At 39.2% G+C, this 7,800-nt stretch overlaps 1 long non-coding RNA gene across 1 annotated transcript; it reads right to left on the reverse strand.

Annotated features, from left to right (window-relative positions):
* Positions 1 to 3,515: 3,515 nt before the first annotated feature.
* Positions 3,516 to 7,731, reverse strand: LOC128369394 (uncharacterized). Its single transcript, XR_008322010.1, has 3 exons — positions 7,691 to 7,731; positions 7,392 to 7,436; positions 3,516 to 6,623 (listed from the first exon to the last, which is right to left on the reverse strand). It is a non-coding gene; the product is annotated as an uncharacterized LOC128369394 (long non-coding RNA).
* Positions 7,732 to 7,800: the final 69 nt, after the last annotated feature.

The raw sequence follows: 7,800 nt of genomic DNA on the forward strand, positions 1-7,800 counted from the left end.
AGTCATTTAATCTATTTTTATGAAATCATGTGTTTATAGAGTGCCTTATTTAATTTACACTTCCTGTAATTTATCATCATTATTATTATTATTTTGGCACAATATATTTGTTTATTTGCACTAAAATATCGTTTTTAATAAAAACTATAAAAAATGTTTTCATTCATTGTCCTGTAAGGGTGACGGAGCCAGCAGCCAGTGTAGAGGACCAGAGATGAAAGCTGTCAATGTGTGCCGATAAAGTGTCACCAGAGGCCTGTACTACGAAGCTGGATTTTCTCTTATCGAGGTAACTTCAGGGTTAACCCTGGGTTTTCCGTACTACGAAGCTGGTTCACTTCTTACCGGGGTAAATCACCATGGTAACTTATGCTGAACGGCTAACCTGCTCCGGAGCAGGTTATGTTCTGGATAAGAGATCAATGAGTACAAAAGCACCACCTCCTGACCAATCAGATCTCTTAGAAAATGACCTGCCCATTCTTATAAGATCCTGGCTGTCAACATTGGTGCGCGGATCGCGAGAGGAGCGCTTAGGAGAGAATGAGCTTTTAGGGATAGATGCAATTTTTTAATTGGCCAAAATATATATTTAAAAAATAATCATTGAGGCACGTGGGGGATATTATTCTGTAGGTTTGACATCCTGAGATCAAAGTGTCAGGGAGCATAATAACTGTATTTATTTATTGTAATTGTAAAAAATTGACGAAAATATATATTTGTAAAATAAGCCTTAAGACACATGAGGGATATTATTCTGTATGTTATACAGTTGGTTTGAAATCATTCACTCAAATGATTGAAGCATAATAGGTTTGTATTTTGAATGTTGAATATTAAACTAACTTAATGTCTCTTATGAGAGGAAGGGCACTGAGGAAGCGCTCTGCCCCAAACGTCTGTGCCGTAATAAAGTGGCATTGTGTGATCAGAGTGCTGTCTGTTTATATTGTCTGATAAATTAATATTGTATGATCTCGTGAATTTACACATTAACAGAGTCGGCAATTTTCTGCCAGCATTCCTTCCTGGCTTTTGCTGCAGCAACAGTGTTGCTTTTGGCCTGGATGATGTGATTGAATTCTTCATGTTTTTGAATAATAATTGACTGCTCCTCCATGGTAAAGTAGTCTGCGCTGCAGGGTTTCTGCATGTTTGTGATTGGTCAGACGCTGCAAACACCTCCCCTTTATGTGAGCTCGCAGAGATCCAGATTGGAAAACCCTGGGTTGATTTACCGAGTTGATAACCAGCTTCGTAGTACCGCTTATCCTGGACTGCGAAGATCTGGTTAAGTCAACCCAGGTAACGGAGAGATATCCTGGATAGGTTAATCCAGCTTCGTAGTACAGGCCTCAGGTCTCGGCCACAATCCAGAACTCCTGTCTCCAATGCTTCTCTTCTCTCCCCACGCAAACACTCTATCACAACCATAAACACAACACAGAGCCTCGGGGTGTGTGTTACTGAGTGCGTGGGTTAAATGTGGATGAATCACAACAACTGATTAGTCTATATCCAATTAAGGCTATAGCCTTACTTTGATGAGATCAATGTGTGGATGACTCATAAAATCACATCATCTGATTAGTCTATATCCAATTAAGGCTATAGCTTTACCTTGCTGAGATCAATGCATGGATGACTCATAAAATCACAACAACTGATTAGCCAACATCTAAGTGAGGCTATAGCCTTACCTTGATAAGATCAATGTGTGGATGACTCATAACTTCACAACAACTGATTAGTCTACATCTATGCCTTACTACAGCCCCTACATCTACGTAAGACTATAGCCTTACTACAGCCCTACATCTAAGTAAGGCTATAGCCTTACCTTGATGAGATCAATGTGCGGATGACTCATAAAATCACAACAACTAATTAGTCTACATCTACGTAAGGCTATAGCCTTACTACAGCCCCTACATCTAAGTAAGGCTATAGGCTTACCTTGATGAGATCAATGTGCGGATGATTCATAAAATCACAACGACTGATTAGTCTACATCTAAGTAAGGCTATAGCCTTACTACAGCCCCTACATCTACGTGAGGCTATAGCCTTACTACAGTCCCTACATCACTAATAAAAGGACCACAATGTGAATTCGTATTATGATGTATATCAACATATTTAAAAAAAGTCACAATGACGTGCCACTATGTATCAGAATCAGTCAATGGCAGTAATGATCAATGAAACTGTCAATGTAGTCATGTGACCAATCCTGGTAAATCCACCATCAAACTAACAATCCGCCAAGGTGACAGTGCTCTTGGATGTTAAAGGGAATGAGAGATGACACTCTGATTGGTTTACGGCGTATTACGCCCAAAACCTGCCTATGATTAATGACAAGACTAAAGTCCAACCCTTTTAAACCATGTGCCTGGCGCAATGACCATTTTTCTGCCTTTAAAATAGCAAAAGTGGATTTGGACATGCCCAAAAGGCACTTGCGCTTCACGCCATGTACTATAGATCGTTAAAATGGGGCCCTTAAACCTAGAAAGTCAGAGAGGAAACCACACAGTGACATTTATGCATGAATTCCCCATAAATTCAATGTTCAGTGCAAAAGAACTTTATTGAGAGCGGGCAGTAGCCACTACCACTTGCCCTTTTTTGGTTTTGTCATCAGAAAGTTGGATTTGTCAACATTGAATGACACAGCAGTGATCTGGGAGATGTAGCTGGAGCATATATGTATAATAAAAATATTAGTATAGTTAGTATAGATATACAGAACATCCATGAGCTCTCAGTTTCATTGCAGGAGATTCAACTCTTAACCTCAGCACCAATTTCTTTTTTGTAACAGTACTTCTAAGAAAAAACTTAAGGTTATAAACTCAAGTTTTGGAACTAGACTGCATTAATTTTACATAATGATGTAAAAACTGTGATGCTTGATTATACTTATATTTATATTTATCATAAAATAATGGAGGCTAACACTGCTGGAATTACTTCTGAAATAAAATAAATACATTCTGATTATTATTCTTAATTATGATGGTTTGCGGTGAATGAGTGAGTGAATGCAGTGAGTGCCTCCCTGCATAACAGATATGACTTGAGTAAATAGTGATATAGTGACACCTTGTGGCCATATTTGGTACAACAGAAAAATGAGGCTTTCACACCAAAAATTGTACATGCCGTATGTTGACAGTATCTGGTAGTTTTTTTTCTTCATTTTGTACTCTGCCTTGGCTTATTATGTCACCTATGTTAAAGGTTGATGAAAGGAACTAGGGGTATTGCTGCATGTCATATGTATGCATACAACTAATGATGTTACTCCCCTCCTGTAAATTATAAGCAAATAAATACAAAATACATCACCCAAACAAAACAGTACCTAGTAGTTACATTATAATACTAATACACTGTGGACAACTTTCCTTATTTTTTTTAATTACAGGCATAAAGAATAAAAGACAAACTTTACTAACATCTCTTAATATAAAGAAGTGAATGAATAAAAAGACTGCAGCCATCTGTGTGTTGTCCCAAACCTTTTATTGCTGCTCCCAGAACAGATCATTTACAGAAAACTGTGACACTTCAACTCTCCTTCACACGATCCATTATCATCATCATCATCATTACTCCACAATAATTTAATCACCATTTTCAGCGTCTACAGGACAGCTGCAGACTGAAGGTTATGATTGACAGACGACACAGTGAAGCAGAGGAGCAGGCGGTTTTTAGCTGACAGCGACATTTCTCCATGACACAGTGGAGCTCAGGCTGCTGTACAGTGTTTCAGGCAGATACTGTAAGTTAACAACCACTGCTTCCTTTGCCCGTGTATCACAACCTTTTACAGCATGTACATGACTTCTGATCAAAGATTAGTACTGAAAAGAACAAACATCTGTTTCATCAGGCTGCTGCAATGTGCCCTTTTCTTTTATCTTATTGCTTGTGTTTTTTGTATTCTTAAAAAGAGAATAAAGTTTGTCCTGAAGTAGCACAGCTCCCTAAACTTGCCTGTCACAAGCAGCTTATGGCTTTCATTAAAAAAAAAAAAGCTTTTCAGATTTTTTTTGTTTCTCCGAGTCCTTTTTAAAAAGTGTTCATTTTTAAAAATCTAGAAGCTCTCTTGGTAAAGATTGTAATCTTTAATGTTAAAAAGGTTTTACAGCTCACAAATGACTTACAAAGTGTTAAGAGAGAGTAGAAAAAAACCCAGCTAGTGTTACAGAGGGGGAGAGAAAAAAAATGACATCCTACAAAATAAAACAGCTACTGCACACCAGAGGAATGTGTTGCATCCCTAAAAAAAAAACCAGGCTAGTAGTTACAGTATTGTGAGGACTAGAGACACAAAGTGGGACTGAGACATCAAATCAATTTCTTTTTTACAAGAGATGTTTTTCCTAATGTTCCACTCCTATCAAGAACAGTAGTGTTGTTCCAAAATTAAAAACTACATCACATCTACATATTGTTTAATGTCAGTATCAAATCAGACGTGTTATTCAGGGTTTGTGCCCAATTTCCCTCCACTAGCATCTCTCATGCAGTACAAGGTGATGTTAATGTGGACTTCTGCAGTGGATTGAGATGTTTAGATGTTGCTGTGGTGGTTTGGGCTTGCAGACGTCCTGCTATCACTGTTCAGTTATTTAAAAAACAACAACAACAACAAAAAAAAACACACAAGACAAAAAGCTGATGTCACAAAAAAGAGGAAACGACAAATTTCCCCCGCTGAGAAAGAAAAAAAAATAACCCAAAGAAACACACACAGCTATTAGTTTTTAGAGTAGAGAGAATGAGGCAGTGAAGTTTTGACACTGATGATAAAAAAAAACGAGCCTCATGACTGAGGCTGGATCACCAAAACCAGATCCCAGATCCTCCCCAAAGCCCCAGATTCATTAGGTTTGAGGTCATTTGATGATTATAGCAGTTAGGCAGGTTCTAGATTATTACTCATGTTGTCTGCCTGTGTCAAAAATAAAGATGGTGCATGTTCCTCAATGAGTTTAACAGCATTAGCAAAAACAGTGGGGTTAAAGGGGGCCCACTGCTCATTTTCTGCCCCTGAGGCCTCGTAGATGGTCATTTTTTCAAACCGGACTTCTAGAAGAACATGAAACTTATGTGTTTATTTAACCCTAAGTGAGCCAGAGACCACAGATCTCACACACACTGAAGCAGAAGAGAGAGAGAAGTAGGATCTGTATCACACAGGGGTAAGAACAGTAAGTCTCAGTCAGCCCGCTATAAAAAGATCCATGTTATGACTGGTTTGACAGATTTTACACTGTCCTCAGATTCATCACAGTACAGGTTTTTAAACCCAAAAAGAGTGAAAAGTTTGAAAGTTACAACTTCAGTTTAAACTTATTATCTAGAAATATGTAAGTAAGAAAGAAAGAAAGATAGTCTATAAAACACACACACACGCAGATGGAGGTACAGGTAGTTTGAGAACAAAATTGGAAAGAAAAATAAAGGAAAAGTCAAACACAGTCGCCAAAACTGCATCTACGGCTCACAGAAGGGATTGATTAGTAAGAGATTTGACAATCACACACACAAGCTCACACACACACACACTTTCCACACACACTTTCTCTCAGAATTCACGTGCTAGCATATGGCTCATCCTGGAGTCGACGCATACTGAGTGGTAAAATAAACTGGCTGGTTGAGGAGGGCTGAGGGGGGTGTCGCATCAAATCGAAAAAAAGTTAAATAAAATACTGAGATCAGAACGTAAACAGCTGATGTTCAAAATTCCTGAAGTTACACTGCGAAAAACGAGGGGTAAGAAATTATTTGAGTTCTGAAGGAAAAAAAAAGTTAAAATGTGGTTTTATTGCCTCCACACAGTCAGGAGGAGGGGATTGAGAGAGAGGAGGGGGGGGGGGGGGGGGGATGCACCAGCCGGAGGGGAGGTGGAGACATTCTGCAGTGCTCAGAGAAAAAAAAAAGATGACTTGTTTTGTGCTCCAGCTGAAAGTGTGAAGCTCTGCAACCTGACGAGTTAATAAAAGGACCTAAAAAGGAGTCCTTGAACTCAGGAGCTTTGGCCTTATTTTGCTTGGCAACACAATTATGGCTCCAGGAAGCCAACAAAAAAAAACAACATCACTGAGAAGACTTCAAAATAAAAGTTCCGGACTGGTTTGTTTTTTTTACAGCTCTTGCAGATACAGACTCGGGTAAGACGTTGTTTTACAAGTTAGAGCACATAAGACTTCACATCTGGTCACAGACACACAGAACTAAACCACCCTGAACAAAAAAAAGGGGGAAAAAAATGGAAATGGGTGTTCTGTTTAAGATTAAAAAACAAAAAAAGGAAGGATGAGGGGAAAAAAGAGGGGTACCGTATTAGTAAACAATTCATCCATAATCTGACTCATTTACACTGAAAGGGAATCTTTAGAGGAAGGTGAAAAGAAAAAGGGAGGGGTGAGAAAGATGTAGGGGGGAGAGAGAGAGAGAGGCGAGTGTTGTCATGACGACTCAATCGTTTCTCTGGAGGTGGAGAGATGCATCGCTCCGAGCGCACTCAGATGGTGCTGATGCAACGTCAGTGGGGTCCCTGCTCCGTCACCACGGCGACCGTGGCAGCCTTTACGTTTCTATGGAAGAGACACAAACAGGAGGATGCTTAGACATCTCATGGGCAGAGCATCTCTTAGTGTGTGTGTGTGTGTGTGTGTGTGTCTGTATGTATAAGACAGTGTATTCTGCGTGAGGGGAATGTCCTCCCAGTCAACACGTGGACATCTACTGTCCTTTGGAAAGCTTTCTAGTAACAGATAATGTACTGTAGGAGCAGCCAAAGTGCAGCTGACTATCAGTTACACATTGACAGCAGATATTAGATAGTAGATATTCTCATGTCATCACACATGTATTACATAATGTGTCTTAACTTTACATCTATAGCAGGATAAGACAGCAGCAGCTAGTCCTCAGTTTGTGCCTCTACACAGGATGCGTTCAGGCTCATTGCTGAGTGTAGGTCACCTGTGTTTTTACTGTAGTTGTGTGCATATACTTGGAGGAAAATAGACTAAAAAATACAATAGTGGTTGTGTGTGTATTGAAACTGAAGTGTATCCATCAATCAGAAGAGAATATCAGTTCCTTTTTAACTCTATGGACTAAGAAGTCTTCTAGAAACATCTGTTTACTACACAGATGTTTCTAGAAGACATCGCTCAGAACAGATTCTAATGGTTCTCAAATGTGTTTATGGTTGTTCTGAACGGCCACGCTTGAAGGTGAATAAGAAGGAGGGGAGGGGGACAGGGGGTGATGTAATATTGTTTAGATATGGGGATAATGGTGCATAGTGATGTAAATATAAGATTCATACTCATAATATTAAAAGTAAAGTTTACCTGTGGGCTCATCCTGAATCTGTTCCTCTGTCTCAACAAACTCTGCTGCAAAGACAAACACACACATGCAGGAATTAGACCAAAGATTTTAAAATGATGAGATGTCCTCACATAGTTTTTATCCCAGCTGAATGTACAGTGAAATGTACAATGAAAGTGCATTACATATATGCAATGCACTTTCATTGGTTTGGGCTTTTTATATATATATACGTACGTGTGTGTGTGTGTGTGTGTGTGTGTGTGTGTGTGTGTGTGTGTGTGTGTGTGTGTGTGTGTGTGTGTGTGTGTTCGCTCACCTTCTACTGCCTCCTCTACCTCTTGTGCTACTTCTTCTTCTGTCTCTGTGGGAATAAAATGGAAACCATGAACACTCTAGAAAATAGAACTCTAACACATTAACACTCAT

Source organism: Scomber japonicus, chromosome 12 (assembly GCF_027409825.1).
Source record: "Scomber japonicus isolate fScoJap1 chromosome 12, fScoJap1.pri, whole genome shotgun sequence".
Taxonomy (NCBI): domain Eukaryota; kingdom Metazoa; phylum Chordata; class Actinopteri; order Scombriformes; family Scombridae; genus Scomber; species Scomber japonicus.